Source organism: Peromyscus eremicus, chromosome 8b (genome assembly GCF_949786415.1).
Source record: "Peromyscus eremicus chromosome 8b, PerEre_H2_v1, whole genome shotgun sequence".
Lineage (NCBI taxonomy): Eukaryota > Metazoa > Chordata > Mammalia > Rodentia > Cricetidae > Peromyscus > Peromyscus eremicus.
The window spans coordinates 34,635,997-34,654,528 of NC_081424.1; the positions used below are offsets into that span (position 1 = coordinate 34,635,997).

General features: G+C 44.3%; 1 long non-coding RNA gene across 1 annotated transcript; it reads right to left on the reverse strand.

Annotated features, from left to right (window-relative positions):
- Nucleotides 1–12,054: 12,054 nt before the first annotated feature.
- On the reverse strand, nucleotides 12,055–17,615 carry LOC131918883 (uncharacterized). The gene is made up of 3 exons (XR_009381117.1): nucleotides 16,510–17,615; nucleotides 14,187–14,243; nucleotides 12,055–13,733 (listed from the first exon to the last, which is right to left on the reverse strand). It is a non-coding gene; the product is annotated as an uncharacterized LOC131918883 (long non-coding RNA).
- Between the last annotated feature and the right edge of the window lie 917 nt (nucleotides 17,616–18,532).

The following is an 18,532-nucleotide window of genomic DNA, read 5'->3' on the forward strand; positions in this document are numbered from 1 at the left end:
CCCCAGGGCATTTTATTTCAGCTTTTTTTTTTCCAGAAAGACTTTCAAGGGTCATCAATCTGACTTGTGTTTAATACAGTGGAGAACAAGAATGTTAGAGAATAATTGAAAATCACTTACCATTCCTGCCCATTGGCCAAGGGCAAGATAGAAAGCCATGGGTAGACAAGAATTAATTTTCGTGCTCCCTGTTTGTATTTACTTGCTTGCATTTTTAATTTAAGCATCATGCTTATGGACCATTGGGAAGTCCACAGCTCTGTGATGCTCTGTTCACGGAAGGGTGAATACAGACATCGTCAAATGCCCACCCATTCCCCAGGAACTGCTAAGTTGGGAGTGAGTGCCACAGTCTCCTGAACTCTTGTCTGTCCGTACAAAAATGTAGGTGACAGAGCAAATGAGATGAGGCTCTGTCTCCAGCTCCCTAGAGCTCTGGGTGACTTACACGGGCACCACCACTTGGCCTATGTATGCAACATCTCCATAGGGAGATAGATGTTCAATGTTGAAGATGGGGAGGAAGGCTCCCTTGGGGCTTTGCTGTAGTCCATGTTTCCATGTGCTTACACCCTGTGTGTCCTCAGTTGTCCTAACGGTCTGCATCTGTACAGTTTCCCATAGTTACAAGAGCTTCAAAGGCAGGAATTGTACACGTTGGACCTCATATAGGGTGAGCAGAAAACAAAAGCTGGCCGTTTAATAACTGGAATTTTATGACTGTATCAGAGTGAGGTATGTACTACATTCTTGATTAGTAGTGTTTAGGTCTTTAAGGCTTACCTGTCTTTAGACTCAAAGACAGTAGTCTACTAAACTCCGAGCCACACCTGTCCCCAACACACTCACATGTTCATCGATGCACATATACAACACAAGTATACAATATGCACTTCTATGTAACTGGTTTTCCCCTGTGGAACACTTTTCATCTACCCAGCTAGTTTCCAGAGCGAGTCTGGGGGTCATCACGGTTCCTTCCTCTGCCTCTCTATGGGCACTTATCAGTCAGCATCTACAAGCAGACAATCTCTTTAAAACCGTGACATTCACCCTCTTCTCTCCCCACCCACTACTGCTGCACTGGATGCCTCAGCCCCCTCCCTCCCTCTCCTTCATAAAGGGACAGAGCTATCCTTACACACGGTCTTTGGGTCCAAGCTCACACAGTGTTTGGTAGCTAGTGGGACTTCCACGTTGTGTATTTTAATACAAACTCTTGTTTAACTTACAAGAACATATTGCTGCCCAGGTATAATGTGAGTCGCTAGCAACCCGTGGAACGCAGCAGTGATTCATATATGCATCCCTCACCGCATGATAAAATGCCGGCAATCTCCACTGGAGGAATGGATTCAGTTTCTGAGCTAAGGTATTGCATTTCCAGCCATATCGTCTCTAAAACAGGAATTATCACTCTGGTTCATATCTATTTACTTTGCCAACTCCTGAGACTGTGTGAGAAGAGAACACAGCTAGAGTTTCATAGATGACTAGATCCAGTGAGGTGTGTAGCCTAAGACACTTCCCACGAGGAGGCTGAAAATGAAAGCGCATCAATAAATGGAACTCAAGCATTTAGGCTGTGCCTCTCACACCAGATATATCGCAAGAAGTAAAAGGCAATAATTCACATTTGAGTAAGAAATAGGAGAAACTGTGCTTCCTGTCTGGGCTAGGGTCCCTTCACTTGGCATTTATTTGGAGCAGTGGTTCTTATTCTAGGTGTGAACCTAATAAACCCCTGTGTTAGATTTCCTGAAATTTTCTAAATGTGAATATGGATGCGTTCCCAAAATCTTCCACATTCCTATTGAAAGGGTAATTTTCCGTGATGTCGGAAGAGGAGCACAAGCTGCTGCGTGGTGTCTGAGGGCGGCGGCCAGGCTTGACATGGGAGTCAGGGAAGACTTATCCTCACTGAGATAGAAGAGCTGCTGAATCCACCCTGTGATTTATCACACGAGTCAGAGCCGGATAAAGGGAGAACTAATAAAACAATCTACTTGGCCAGAAACCATTCAACTTCTTATTTCAGAGATTGCTCAAAACCAAGTGAATCATCCGTTTCCGAAAACGGTCACCAATTATTAAGCATTGCTACAAATCACTGGTCCTTCTCTGTGTGTGTGTCTCTCTCTCTCTTCTCTCTCATCTCCTTTCTACTTTCTTCCTCCCTTCTCTTCCTTCCCTCTATTCCTTTTTCTTTCTTCTCACCTAAGTAAATCTGCTTGGACAACTGTCATGGAGTGACTCTACAATGGTCTCTACAGGCTTCTCCTGCCTGAGAGGCTTGCTTCTGAGCTGGTGGCTATTTTGAAGGCTGTAGCCTGGCTACAGGAGACAGGTTAGTAGAGGTGGGCTGCTATGGGATGGTCTGTATGTCAAATGTGTTGCTGATTGGTCAGTAAATAAATCACTGATTGGCCAGTGGCCAGGCAGGAAGTATAGGTGGGACAAGGAGAAGAATTCTGGGAAGTAGAAGGCTGAGGGAGAGACACTGTCAGCCGCCACCATGACAAGCCACATGTGACGATCCCGGTAAGCCACGAGCCATGTGGCAAGGTATAGATTTATAGAAATGGATTAATTTAAGATGTAAGAACAGTTAGCAAGAAGCCTGCCATGGTCATACAGTTTGTAAGCAATATAAGTCTCTGTGTTTACTTGGTTGGGTCTGAGTGGCTGTGGGACTGGCGGGTGAGAGAGATTTGTCCTGACTGTGGGCCAGGCAGGAAAACTCTAGCTACAAATGGCATCCAACGTGGTGGCAAGAGTTTCCACCTAAAAACTGAGAAAAAAAAAAGATTCTAAAATGGAGCTAAAAACAGCTTCCTAGTTGTCTCTCTCAAATGAGCGGCAGCTGCTGGTTTGAGCTACTGGTGGGTTCCTAGCGTGCGTGCATGCTCGACCTGCAGTATGGCAGGAATGAGGCCTCTACAAATGGCACATTAAGCTGTGTGGTGGATTTAGCCTTTGCTAGTACAAAACAAAAAACAACAACAACAAAAAAAAAGAGGTTTCTGGGCTACACGCTGCTTTGATAGAAGCATAGACCCACTATTTCTGAGAGTTGATGGCTCCCAGAGCTGGCGGAAAACGTACTACCGCCATGTTGGGAAGCTGAAGTGGGCGGAACCAGCAGCCACAGCGCCAGGCCGTTTCAGGCTTAGAAGGCTGCAGTTTAAAGCAATAGGCTCAAGCTATTATAAAAAAATAAGCCACGTAAAGATAGCTACCACACAGAGAATCTGCATTATGTTCTCTTTGATATTCGTAACTGAAAAAAAAAACATTTGATTACAAAAGCTGTTGAGTTATGCCAAAATGTATATTTTAAAGGTACCTTGACTTCAAAATTTGAATGTAAAGATATGTTGCTTTTGAAAGGAGGCTCTGCTTTTGTTTCCACAGAAAGCCAGAGGCTATGGATTTGTTCCAGATTAAGATGCATCAGGTTTGACCAGCCAAGACCACCTGAAAGGTCTCCGATGACATCATGGCCCAGATGATGCAACATCCAGAACCATTTCAAGGCAACTGGCTCAGACGATACACCCTCATAGACTACTCCATAATCCTAAAATATTCTTTGTGTCCCCATAAGATACAGCGCCCCCCTCTAACAGGAAGTAGTAAGAGAAGCTACGCCCAAATTCCCAAATATACCAGGCTGACTTTGGAGATATGTAAAGGTTAAAACCTTCCTTTTTAAGAAAAGAAAAGGGGAAGTGCTATGGGATGGTCTGTATGTCAAGTGTGTTGCTGATTGGTCAGTAAATAAATCACTGATTGGCCAGTGGCCAGGCAGGAAGTATAGGCAGGACAAGGAGAAGAATTCTGGGAAGTAGAAGGCTGAGGGAGAGACACTGCCAGCCGCCACCATGACAAGCCGCATGTGACGATCCCGGTAAGCCACGAGCCATGTGGCAAGGTATAGATTTATAGAAATGGATTAATTTAAGATGTAAGAACAGTTAGCAAGAAGCCTGCCATGGCCATACAGTTTGTAAGCAATATAAGTCTCTGTGTTTATTTGGTTGGGTCTGAGTGGCTGTGGGACTGGCGGGTGAGAGAGATTTGTCCTGACTGTGGGCCAGGCAGGAAAACTCTAGCTACAGTGGGCCTTTAAATAAAGGTTACACCCACCTCTCCTTCAGACCCATTCCTTTTGCTTCTTAGACCACATCTACATGAACTTCCCTCTCTGTGTTCACTGTGGACAGAACCGTTTTCCAACGTGTTTTTCCCACTACGAAGGACAGAAATTTCTGAAGCCATGAGCCAAGGCAAAGCCTTCTTCCTTGAAAGTATTCCTGCCATTTACTCATCATAGCCAAGAAAAAAAAGAGACACAGAAAACTGCTGCTGCCACTGTAATAAGCCTGACTGTGGGGTATTGGTCTGTGGGTTGGATTTGGAAAGCTTTAGAGATTGGAGTTAGAGATGCCCTACAATGCTAAAGCTCCGGTCCATGAGCAGTTCTGATCAGAGTGCTGAATTCTGACCAGAATGCCAAGGGAGATGCCAAGAGTAAAGACTGTGTTCTTGGGGTTTCAGGCAGGAATGAGGCCTCTAGTGGGAGCTGAGCTAGCGTTCATTCAGGTTATATTCTGGTAAAGACTTTGGCTTGGTCTTACCCATGTCCTGAGAAATCAAAGTGAGGATGCATTCGAAAGTAATGGGCTAATTCTTTTGGTGGAGAAAATCCCAACCCAGTGTGGTCTTCCAACCCAGAAGGCATGGTTATTGCTCACTGTTTGACTTGTAGTGAGATTAGGGAGTAAGAGGCAAAGTGTAAGGATGTGAAAACCACGCAGTTTGGCAAAGAAATGGGTGTGAAACTGTATGGGAGGCAATCACAGCTGTTAAAGAGATCAGTGCCACCGAAGAAAGTCTAGGTACTTTGCAGTAGGCCAACAGAAAAGTCCCTTGAGACCCTGCCATCCAAGGCTATAGGTTATAAAACTCCAAACTCTCTGGGCTTTTCCCATCCCGCTCTCTTTGGCTTACAATCCTTTAGCTGCCCCTCACTGTACACACAGCCGGCGTCTTTCTGTGTGCGTTCATCTCCTCTTAATACAGCTACCACAGTCAGATTGGATTAAGATCATTCTAAGAGCTTCATTTTTAACTTCATTATCTCTCTGAAATCCATCACATGCCAAGACATGGGGGGGTGGGGTGATTCAGCATATTGGAAAGAGGTGACGACACAACTCTATCTGTAAGACCCTTCCAACTTACTCTCCTTCGTTTCTTTATTTCATTCCAGTTTTTATTTATTCAATAAATACTTGTTGAGGCCTTACCAGGGGTTAGATACTACAAAGAAGAATGAGACAGTAAGTCTACAGAATCCTTTTTGCACACATATACTCACACACATCTACATACACACACATTCACACACACACACACACACACACACATTCACACACACACACACATTCACACACACACATTCACACACACACACATACACATTCACACACACACACACAAACACACAGACACACACATTCACACACACACACATTCACACACACACATTCACACACACACACACACACATTCACACACACACACACACACATACACCTACAAAAGTCTATTTCATGACTCCTCTGGCATCTTCTAATGTTGAGACTGCTACTGTTCTTGTCACATTACAGTTAGTGGACACACACCTCACTAAGGGGCTGGGCCAACAGCACGACAGTCTGGGACAGTGGAGACAGCTGATGGCAGTTAGACTTTGCTTTTGGTGTTTTTCGTGACTCCGATAAGTGAGTCTGACTTGTAGAAAATGGGAGAAACAGCAACAGACACCTGCCCATGCCTTTCACCCCCCCCCCCGCCCCTCCAATTAAAATACCCAAGAGGTATTCTGGAGGTGAGTGGGGACTCTGTAATAATGGGTGAAAACAAACTTTCCCATGTGAGAAGCGGAAGGTAGAAACAAATCATGAGATCTTGTTCTTTAAAACACTTGCCCATATTGGGGGTGGGGTGGGGGGACAAGAGTGAGAGGAAGGGAGAGGAGGGGAGGGAAGGGAAGGAAAGGGAAGGGGAGGAGCAGAGCAGAGGGGAGGGGAGGGGAGGAATTTTGCGGAGACGCAGTGCCACCTGCTGGGGTGAAACAACACTGCATCCGGTAAGTGAAACATGAAAAATGGCCAGGCTGAGGTTTGGTTAAACACGTAACGGAGAGCACAAATCTTTCTTTGTATTTTCTTTTTTTATTTATGGAGGGTCAACCTAGGGCCGGTTGCATTCTAGGAAAATTGTCTGTCCCTGAATTACATCCCCAGCTACTTGTTCACTTTTCCCTTTAAAGCTGAGGCGGGGTCTCACTAAGTTGCCCAGGCTGGCCTTAAAGTCAGAATCCTCCAGTCTCCGCCTCCAAGTGCCATGGGATTACAGGTCTACACGGCAAGGCCTGTGAGGGAGTGTTATTAATGTTAAGCAGAAGCTGACTTTTCAGACTTTTGCAAGACCATGAGACTGGCCTTTCCCCGCCAGTGGCCTTCCTACTTCTGTGTGCCACACCCTTGATACCCACTGTCTCATGTTCTCCATGAGCCAGCCTCGACAGTCTGTACTAGGAGGGGCCACTTAGTCCCACTGGACCATGTAAGCACATAGCCAGGCTTACATCCTTTTAACTCGGATGCTGTTAATCAAACAACCTGCTCATGATCTGACCAAGTCTCTTTTCACAGCAAGACTTCCACCTGTGAGGACAACTTCGGGCATTTCTGAGTTTTATTTAACCCGAGGCACTGTATAGACGGGAATCCGCATGGGGAGTGTGTCATGTCCTCCTGTTCTTGAAACTCAGAGACTTGGAATGAAAAACATACCAGGATAAATAGCAATTTTAAGAAGTGTTAGTCAGCAAACAAGACGTGATAAAAAGTGGTGTGGACAGGACTAGAGACGGTCGTACAGATGTGCATGTGGCAACATGAGGAGGTTTGGATAGCATCTAGAGATGAGAGGTGAAATGCCCCAAACACAAAATACATACACAGGGGCAGAAAAAAACTGGGTTAACGCTTTTGCTGAGGAATAAATGAAACTTGCTTGAGGGGCCACCAGGAAGAACGACTTAACCCGAGTCGGACTTTTTCAGAGAACAGTTTGAGATAAGAGAGGAAAGGGAAGTTGAGACATGAGCAGACTATTCAATAAATGCTAAGATAAGGAGTTGGAGTTTATGCGTGTAAGCAGTTGAGAAGCATTTAAGATTCTGGGAAAGAAAACAGAACGGTATGAACTGTGTTCTAGGCTGACTTACCTGCCAATCCTAAGTAGGATAAAGTGACTGTAAGATAGAAAAATGTACCCCAGATCTGTAGAAATGAAAAGAGGGGTTTGAGACCACACACGTCTAATTAAGATCAGAAAAGATATCTGGTTCTTTGATGCATGTCTGTATTGATGAGCATACTAACAAAATATTTCTTAATATTAAGCCAAGGGAGTGCCTAGAGATGAGGAAGGGAGAAGAAGAAGGGGGAGGGGAGAGCCGCCAGAAAAGGATTCAGACTCAAAGCCTGAGAAAAACAAGGGCAATAGGTTAAAGACTGCAGCAGTTTCTAGAACAAGACTTGAGAAAAGACCTGGTTAAATACGGTGACATATCAGAAATAATTCATCACTAATAAACAAACTGATTAATTATTCAACTTTCTGGCATAAGAAAGGATGGGCAATAAGACACTTAGATCCGATTCCCTTCTCAGGAGTGTAAGAATTTGCGTGGCAACCTTATAAATAGCCCGCTTGTGTCGCACAGGCAAGTTGATAGGCCAGAGCTTTGCAAACACACAGAGGTACACCTCCGAACTCACTGGCCATCCTCAACACATTTTTCCTTCTAAGGTTAGATCACTGCGTTCACTCTAGACCAATGGATTTCTGCAAACGAGGGTGCATCCTCTATGCACACTGCTGGAAGGGACCTAAGAATCAAGGCATCGAGTCTGATGGTAACATCTCCCTCCCCCTGCTTGGTTCACAGGGCATGGCCTAGGGTAGCACAGTGTGGTCCTGTGCTGGGCTTGGTGGATCAAGGATACTTTTCTTTTTTAGATGCTAATTAACATGCCCTGTTAAAATCACATGCCTCATCCTAACTCAGATTTCTCCTTTTACCCTTATAAACCGCCATTTGCCTATGTGCCCTGTCTGTCTCCTCTCTAGCCAAAGGCAGTCCTTTGTCCCCAACCCCTCCCCTGGACAAACATTCCTGCCCCCTCTCCCTTCTTACTTTCCCCTTCTCCCTCTTCCCCATCTTCTGTCTTTGTCTCTTATTCTCTGCCCTCTGTCTTTCTGGGGTAAATAAATCTCCTTTGTGCTGAGAACTTGGTCTTGGGGGGGGGGGGTCCTGATCAGATACGTTTCCTTTCAGGAAGGGGAAGGGTCATACAAAATAAAAATATTTCAAAAAGGCCATAAGAAACATGCTACTTCATAAGCTAATTTTAAAAATCAAATTTATGAAGGAAAAAGTAATTTGACAGAGGCACCCTGTGTGGGTGAATAAAGCTGGTCACAGAAGTTATTGGCTATTAAAGGAAAATTCCAGAACCAGGGGTAGTATATCTTTCTATTACCTTGTTAGTCAGGAAGGCCTAAGGGCTCCCAAAACAATAATGGTACCTCTCCTCTCTCCTCTCTCCTCTCTCCTCTCTCTTCTCTCCGCTCTTAGTTGCTCAGTGGATCTAATGGTAAGACCCTGTAGCTGAAGACACCATAGACTTCGTGTGCAGGACATAGAAAGATCACGCTGGAACGGAACTGGAAACTTCTTTCCTGTTTGCTAGCTTCCATAATGCCAGAGGTACTATGCAAGCTATTGGGGGGTAATTGCCATCCCCAAAGTCTTACTCAGCTGCGGATCTTGCGTGCTACACTGCCAACTTGCCAGGCAAGATGGTCTCATCAGTGTATTAGCGGCATAACTGTGGGAGTAGACAACTACTTTCTAATTGAATTCCGGGCCACATAACGGGAAGTAATTCAGCTTTGGTGCTATAAACCTGGTCAAAAGTCTGCGGCTGGGAAGATTAAACACCGTGTTGGAGAAGCTACTACTACTGTTTTGCTAAATTGATATTTTATATCCATCAACCTGCCTTCTAGATATTCATTCTCATGCCTGCAGATTAGTTCTGTTTTCAGCTTTGGTTGGATTAGGGGACTTTGTTGTTGATGAGGGGTTGTTGTTTTGTTTGCTTGCTTTGCTTTTGCGTCAGGTGGTAGTTACTGCAGAACATGACTGGTCAAATGTCTAGAAAAAGTGAGTGTTGAATGCTCAGCCCTAAATGAGACATCTAGTCCCCGTCTCCTAGATGGCTCAGGGGACGTTGTGAAAGATGGAGCGAGCATTAAGAACGTAAGAACAGGAAGGGAAAGGGAAGTTTGCATGGAACCTTATCTTCTGGACATGGCATGAATGCACTCAGGAGCACACAGCGGTTGTGATTGCCAAACCAGAGCCGCCACCACACAACAAGATCGGGGTTGTCAGCATTCCAGCGGCATGGATAAAAGAGAGGCTCAAGCCCCCACCCCCACCCCTTCCTGATAATTTGCAGGCAGTTCAGGATTGACAGAGCAGAGGCAGTCGGGAGACTCCAGAGCTCCCTGAAAACTACTGGCAGTTACAGGGGAAGGGAGAAATATTTACATTAGTGCTGTAGTCACTGGTAAGTTACCCATGTACCGTACATAACCCTTCACCGGTGAGCATGCATAAACCCGAATTAAATTCTTTGGGTCCACTCCCCCCCCCCCAAAAAAAAAGACTGGAAGGAAAAATGAAAGTAGAAAGAAAGAAGGTTGGTTGAGAAGAGGAAGAAGGTCAGTGGGAGAGAGATAAGATAGGGAAGTAGGGAAAGGAATAGTATCACAATATGATGTACGTGTATTATTATGTATAATTAATATGTGCTGTAAAAATTTAAATAAAGGGGTAAATTATATAATGTGCAAAAATGTGCATTAGTAATGGTTGTGCCAGTTTTACATTGCTGTGACCAAATAACCTGAAAAATCCACTTAGAAAATGAGATTCATTTTGGCTCATGGCTTTGGAAATCACAGCTCACGGTCAGCTGCTTCCATTTTTCTGGGTCTGTGGTGAGTCAGAACATGATGGAATAAGGAAGGATGTGAAGGGGCACAGATGTTCACCATGTGGTAGCTTGGAAACAGAAAGGTATTTAAAGGGGGGGTCAAGGACAAAGTATAACTTCTCAGGATATGGCTCCAGAGACCTACTTCCTCCAACTAGACCCCGGTTCCTGATTTCCACCACCTCTCATTATAACATCATATTATAAATCCAACAAAAGGGCAAGTGTTTGAACCACCAGGGTTCTGGTAGATTAACCCATGGATGAAGTCCGAAGCCTTCTGTTGCAATCACTTCCCTAAAGCCACACCTCTGAACACTGTTATTAGGTCAAACAAGTCTATACATATACCTTGGGTTTCATACCCAAACCTTAGCAATGGCTTTTAAATATGTTTGCATTTTAGGAAGTTTCCCCAATACTAGGTAGCATCAATCTGCATGAAGTTTCAAGTAGACCTGAGACTCTAGCTTTTAAGGAGCCTATCACCTACCTGGGTAAATCTTTTAAGTAACCCTCTGGTCTCCCTAGATTGAAATTTTTAGTATCATTCAAGTCTTGACAAACTCGGCATGTCTCATTTCCATACGACCCATATAATAAATGTTCTACATTTGTGTCTCTTCCCCTGTTGTAGACCGTCATGGTAGCACATCGACCAAATCTGTGGATCAGATTTATTAGCTAATGCTATGTGTCTCAAAGGAATGGGAGACCAATTTTGGAGGGTGTGAAACTAGGGATGGATTAGGGCCTCGTGCATGCCAGGCAAGTGCTCTGTGGCTGAGCTGCATCCCCAGTTCTGGCTCATTTTAGTTGATTTGCAAGATCAAAGAAGAATATAAAAGAGGTATTTTACTCTGTCAAATAAGACTACTCCCAGCTTTAAAGTCTTTGAGGCTGGTCATGTGACTGGGTGGTAGAGTACTTGTACATGTGCAAGGCTTAGGTTGAATGCAAGGCTTGGGTTGACTCCCCAGTGGTGTGAAAGCATCACACGCCCCATTTTAAACACTCCCTTCACCCCTTCTTCATGTTTGTGCTGCAAAGAGATGAAAAATGCTTCAGAAAAAAAGAACTGAGGAAGAAGGAAGGAAAACACCAAGCACTGAGAAGAGTACATGTAGTGTGTCTATCAGCTTTATTGCGTTTTTCTTTTTTCACATTTTTATCAGTGATATCGTCTCTCATGTTAAAATACTTGTTTCGTTTGGCCAATGCTCTCTTGGGTAGAATCCACATCATTTTGTCCTGCTGTCCTGACTGGAGAGAGACTTGGACATCTCTTCCTCCCCTCACACACAACTTCCCCAAAATAATTACATGAGACACTTGAGGTTCCAAGAAGCACAGAATGGATATTGTTGACAATATCCAACTTAATTTCCAAGGAACATTTTCTTCATAAATGAACCACAATTTTCAGTCCCATGGATATATAGTTTATATCCAACTTTCAGCCATGATTTGTTGAGACTGTGTTTAGTAGTATCCAGCTAAATACTATGCACATTAAAGATGTTTTATTTCAGAATGTTTGCGCATAGATTGAAAATTATGCACTAAGAATTTTGTGCCAATTAAGCCCCAGCAGAAGTCTATGAGTGACTTTTTTTCTTCCTTCCTTCCTTTGATTCTTTTTTTCTTTTCAGTTTTTCAAGACAGGGTTTCTTTGTGTAGTTTTGGTGCCTGTCCTGGAACTTGCTCTGTAGACCAGGCTGGCCTCGAACTGATGGAGATCCACCTGCCTCTGCCTCCTGGGTGCTGGGATTAAAGGCATGAATTCTGAGCTCCTACAGACTGGCAATAGACAAAGGCAACACTAAAACCACCATACTTTGAAAAGTAAGTATTTAAAGACTGGTAATTCTTGGGTTGCCAAGAATAAACAGATAAGGGCATGTGTTAAATTTAAGATTATAGATTTAAATACCTCTTTGCACACCATTGGCTGTGTCTATCAACACTTCTAATGATAGACTGTTCAGTTATTCTACTTTTGATATGTCTCTTTTGTGTTTTTAGGATTTATTTTATTTGATGTGGACAAGTGTTTTCCCATCTAAAGTCAAATGTGTCATAACAGAGAGGATGGGAGGTCAAGAGTATTGGAAAAAGTGGCTGCCGGAGGAGTCCTGTGTATAGATACAGATGCATGAATATAATCAAGGGCAAAAGGAAGAAATAACCTCTCAAGAGCTTCCATGTGGTGATATTTTGTTTGTGCTCTCACAAGTAAAGCTTGCCTGGAGATCAGAGTTCAGAGCTAGCCAGGCAGTGGTGGCACACATCTTTAATCCCAGCACTTGAGAGGAGGAAACAGGAAGTGATATGGCTGGGAGGAGAGAGGAAGTGATAAGGCGGGGTGGAGACAGGACCTAGGCCTTTTCAGGCTGAGGATTCAGTAGAGGTAAGAAGTCTCTCCAGTGGCTCCTCTGCTTCTCTGCTCTTCAGGCAAGATTTATTTATTAAAGCACAAACAAAAATATCACCATACTTCCAGGACACGCACAGCTCTGAGACAGCATTGAATCCAGGTGGGCTACAGACATGTTGGAAAGAAATATATATGCCTAGGATTCAAGATCCCCAAGCTGTTCCTGCTGAACAAGTAGAGGAACTGGGCTCCCTCCTGTAGACAAGAGTAAACAAAGGCAACCACTGGAGAGAGATCAGCAAACTCTCCCAGAAGTCCTAGCGCTACAACATGCCTGCCAGTAGCTCCAGAGCCAATCAAACCATAAACCAACAATGGACTCCCTCTGAAGGGTTTAATCTAGGCAGGAGACAGAACCACAGGGTCTTGAGTGAAATCTATTTTAATCCTGTGAGTCTTGTGTTAATATATTATCCCTTAGGGTAGGAGTAGATCTTTGGCTTCTAAAGCTGAAACCTTGCCATTTTGCCGGGGATGAATCATTATTTTTATTTGACTGAATTTTATACCAGACGAAGGTCATTGGAATTTAACAGGTACCCTTGTGGGATTTTGTGGGTATAAATCAATAGTTCCATTGTTGCCAAACCATTTAATGACACTGGGCTAAAAAGACCAGCTGCTTCAGGGGTCGTGGGTGTGTCTAAGCCCACCGCTCACCCCAGCTACAAAATCTTAATGATGTAACCAACAGCAGCATACAGCAGTCCAGGCCAATTTCCATTTTGTTGCAGGGCAGGAATGACTATTTCCTGTTTTAGTTTTATACTTACCCTTCCTAGCCATGTGGCCAGCAACCCTAACAATGTGGTAGTCTCCACCTATCAAGTATGGCCATCCAAAAGTGAACTGACCAAGTTTTCCATTCCTTTGGGCAGTAATACTTTCCATTTGTATAATACACTCAAATTTCACCACAAGCCTTCACACAGTAACTTGGCTCCTGTGAAGTAGGTAACAAAGTTAGCGTTACTCTCCTCCAAAGAGCAAAAGGGGGTTGGGGAAGTCTGGGGATTTGTCTCAAGTTATATAGAAGAGATGGAGAAGGAAGCTTTCAAGGTCACTGTACTGGATCCCCAGCTGGCTCTCCTTCCAATGACCATCAACTCTCATTCTCTCTGTCTTGATACTGGTTGACTATGGCCTCCCTGAATTAAAAAAAAAAATTAAGTAAAATATAGTTAATATAAATTTAGCATTTTAAGTACACAGTTCAATGACATTAAGTACATTCATATTGTTGTGTGACCATCAAAACTTTTTTTCCAGAATATTGTCCTCATGCCAACTAAAATTGTTTCTCATAACACTATCTCCCACACTTCCTCGACCCTCCTCTCACTACTTCTCCTCTTCTTCCTCTAGAGACCCCATTTTGTTTTTTGTCTCTATGAACTGACTACTCTGGGAATTTGGGCCATGCTCTTGCATCTGGACTTTTCACTTAGCACTGTTTCAAGGCTCCCCTGAGCTGTTGTGTGTGTCAGGATTTCAGTCCAGTCTAACAGGCTGACTAATAGAGAACCCATTGTGTCTGTAGAATAATTTTGTTCATACGTTTATGCTGTACTCTTAGCTTCCTTCCGGGAACCAGCACTTACATTGTCTTTTAAGAAATTATCTGTCCTCATCGAATCAAGTCTTGCAGCTGCTCTTTCCTGGAATGAAAAACAGTATGACACACAGAATAAAAATGAAACAGAATTTTTAAAATGCACGTGGCTTACCCAGGCCAAATTGAGTAATAGTTTTTGCTACATTGGGTTATTCTCTTTCCAATTCATTCTCAAACCTGGTTTCCTAGCTTTCTTTTGACCATGATACTTGGGTGGCAGCCAATATTAGAACCCACCACTGGAACCTAACAATTCTAGCATTTATCAAAACTAAACGTGAGGTACCCACTGGAAACCTAACAATTCTAGCATTTATCAAAACTAAACGTGAGGTACCCTCTTCTACAGCCTCCTTTCCTTTTTTATGGCTATGTTGTGATTTTCCTTTAAAGAATGTGTGCTGTGTCTGGTTATCATGACCATCATTATTGTTTACTTATACCCCGTTGAGGGTGAGATGCAGAGTATAAAGGATAGGAAGGAGGTAATTAGGATGGGAGTGTGTGCCATGTCTTTGCCCTATCCATGAACTGGGATTCCTTTTAAGAATGTGGTATATTCACTTTATTTTATGTCAAACCAAAGACTTTCTTGTCAGTATTCCTAGGTATTATAACCGTCTGTTCTGGTTTCCCAAAATCTATTGAAATAGTTGAAATGTATTTCCAGAATAGCCTAATTTCATAAGCATTCTGTAGTTCTAATACTAAATAAATACCACGTCTCTCTCCTACCTTCTTCTGTAGTAAAGTTCTGTATCCCTCACTTACCAAACAATGACTGAACACCTAACATATATAACACACCAGACTAAGATTCAGGGCCCCATCAATGAACAGGACATACAAGTGGTCCATCCTCACAAGGTCCACTTGCCAGTGTGGAAGACCAACAGGAACTAACACTCAGGCAAGTATATGTGAGTTCTAACCTGAGCACTGGATGCTTTGAAAAGGATGTCCTAAGTCAGGGATGCACAAAGAGCTTCCCTGGGCAAAGGTGAGTTAAAATGAGCTTTAAAAAACTGTAGGCTAGCCGAGCAGTGGTGGCGCACGTCTTTAATCCCAGCACTCGGGAGGCAGAGGCAGGCAGAGCTCTGTGAGTTCGAGGCCAGCCTAGGCTACAGAGTGAGTTCCAGGAAAAGCGCAAAGCTACACAGAGAAACCCTGTCTCAAAAAACAAAAACAAAACAAAAAAACAAAACTGTAGGCTAAGTAAAAGTTGCTGAGTAGATCAATAGGAGGTGGAGTGGGATGGTCCAAAGCAGACAACATAAGAAAAAGTTCCACGACGGTAGATGGACCAACATCTCCATCTCCCAAAATTTCAGTATTTCTGTTCTAGTTTCACTTCATGGTCTTCGTGTGGATTTTCTTCTTGAAATTCTTTAGTATATCATTGGGCAGTAATACTTTCCATTTGTATAATACACTCAAAATTTCACCACAAGCCTTCACAAGATAATTTGGCTCCTGTGAAGTGGGGGTGGGGCTTAGGCACAACCATGTAATGTTGAATTTACAATAGTCCTTTAGACTTAGAGCTATGGAGCTTGAGAGAGGGCCCCCTTCTATAGTTTATGTCTGTGCTCAATAGTTTGTCTACTTGACACAAGCTAAAGTCATCTGAGAGGAGGGAACCTCAATTAAGAAAATGATTCCATAAGATACAGCTGAAGGCAAGCCTGCAGGACATTTTCTAAATTAGTGATCAATGGTGGAGGGGCCCACTCTTTGTGGGTGGTGCTATCCCTGGGCTTGTGGTCCTGGTTCTATTAGAAAGCAGGCTGAACAAGCCACGAGGAGCAAGCCAATAAGCAGCACTCCTCCATGGCCTCTGCTTCCAGGTTCCTACCCTGTTTGAGTTCTTTCCTGACTTCCTTCAGTGATGGACTGTAGTGTAGACATGTAAGCCAAATACACCCTTTCCTCCCCAACTTGCTTTTAGTCATGGTGTTTCAGCAATAGTAACCGTAACTAAGACAATGCCACACCCCCACCTCCTTCCCTTCTTCTGGACACACGCCACACGCTTAGCACTCCTATATAATTCCCCTGATAAAGAAAGGAGGGACTGGAGGAGTCCCGGGCTCAATTCAATACAGTGGCTAACTTAATTCTGGCTTTGTGCTTCATCTCTTATACTCAAGCATTGAAGACCCTCTTCAGCCTCTTGGGGTGATCTTCCCACTGCCGTCTTCAGGGTTGCCCTACACACTGGTTTCTTCCTACTGGGATGCAGAGCCCCACCCCGGATTCCAGCAGGACCCAGCTGTCTCCATCAGACTTCCAGAGCCCACATTGCTTACCAGTGTTTGAGAATCTCTCCTGCTCATTTTCCACTTTAATGTTTTACCCCCAGTAGGTCAGGAAGTACCCTTAAGCCTCTAGCTATTCAGGGTTGCAGCCTCCCGTGGATCTGGTGACCACAGTCTCCAGCTGGCATTTCCTGTTTCAGCTCTGCTGGGTATCTGACCCTTAGTCCTTTCCAAGTATCCACTGCAGAGTCCTGGCTGTTACTAGCCTGCCACAGGTAGGCAGGCCCAGTCATTCAGGACTCTGGGCAATAGAGCCACCTGTTCTAACCCTCAGTCCAGGGCTCACAAACTCCATGAAGGTCTTATAACTAGTAAAAAACCCAGCACTATGAAGTGGGATTTGTGGACTTCATTTAGATGAAAATATATAATTCATGATTAGAGGGGAATTTTTATCTTCATTTCTTGGGACGCTTTGTCATCCAAGGTATGACATGTCCCTGCCTGGTCACGACACTTCTGTAAGGAAGACATTTCATCCGGATGAAGCTCGCACTGTTTGCTGACTGCCAAAGCTATAAGCCAAGTGGCCAAGAGCCACAGTGATTAGATCAGTAGCTACAAGTAGATCCGACTAGATCTCACTTGCTTCCCCTCCCCTGGGATGACCAAGGGACAGGCTGCAGATGACTGCAGGCATTCCATGTCCTACACTCCCAGCAACCCGTGTCTTGCAGCCCAGGGTGTTCCAGGCAGCAGGGAAGTGAAAAGCACCCTACAGTTCCTTCTAGGGAACCCGGTGGAAGCGGAGACTAGAAACCAGGAAGCCCATGCCTTCCCAGCTCTCTTGACAGTCTTTGTTCCAAGAAGGGCATTTCGGCATGAGTTATGTACAAGGTAAAGGTCAGGACAGCAGCCAGTCACACGGGACTTGTCTTTCTGTTTCTGATCTCTGGCCCAATTTACAGTGGCGGTCAGAGGGGCATCTCCTATCACATCCCTGTTCCCTGTTACCCAGCAGGTTACTAGAACAAAACTACTCAGCCATTTCCTTAAGCACCATGGGTTGCAGAAAGGCCATGCTAGGAAGAGGTGCCAGGGAACATTAGCTGTCACACACTCTCTCACATGATGCCGCGGAATGGTAACCTGATACAAACCCATAATCTTAACGCCCCATCTTATTTGGCATTACTCATCGACAAAAGTGCATAAACACAGATCCGAACGTCCAAGAGCTGAGCTGTGAGTACACGCTGTTCCGACCATATCTGAGAAATACCTAAGGGCAGGGGATGGAGGCGGGCGGAGGACGTTTTGCAATGCAAATATTTTAAAACTCCACAGATCTGCACACTAATAAAGCTGCTGGTGTAAAACGCACTGGGAGATGGGATAGTAAAAGTTAGCTGCTGTGTAAAACGCACTGGGAGACACGGGATAGCAAGAGTTAAGAGGACACGAAGGAAGATCGCTTTCTAATGCTGTGATAAGCACCATGATGGAAAGAAACCTAGGAAGGAAAGGGCTTCTTTGTTACAGGCCCCAGTCATGTCTGAAGGGTGTCAGGGTACACACTCAAGCAGGAGCAGAGGCAGGGACCAGGAGGAAAGCAACCCACTGGCTTGCTCAGTTACTTTTCATATACAGCTGGGGGCCCATCTTCTCAGGGATGACCCCACCCATAATGGTCTGGTCCCTCCTTCACTAATTAGCAATCAATGGCCTACAGGGGCTGGAGAGGTGGCTCAGCCATTAAGAGCACTGGCTGCTCTTTCAGAGGACCCAGGTTTGATTCCCAGCACCTACCTGGCAGCTCATAACTGTCTGTAACTCCAGGTCCAGGAGATCCAGTGCCCTCTTCCGGCTTCTGTGGGCACTGTATACTCTGACCTACAGAAAAAATAATTTTTTAAGAGATTTATTTATTATGTATATAGTGTTCTGTCTACATGTGGGCCTACAGGCCAGAAGAGGGTGTCAGATCTCACTACAGATGGTTGTGAGCCACCATGTGGGTGCTGGGAAATGAACTCAGGTCCTCTGGAAGAACAACCAGTGCTCTTAACCACTG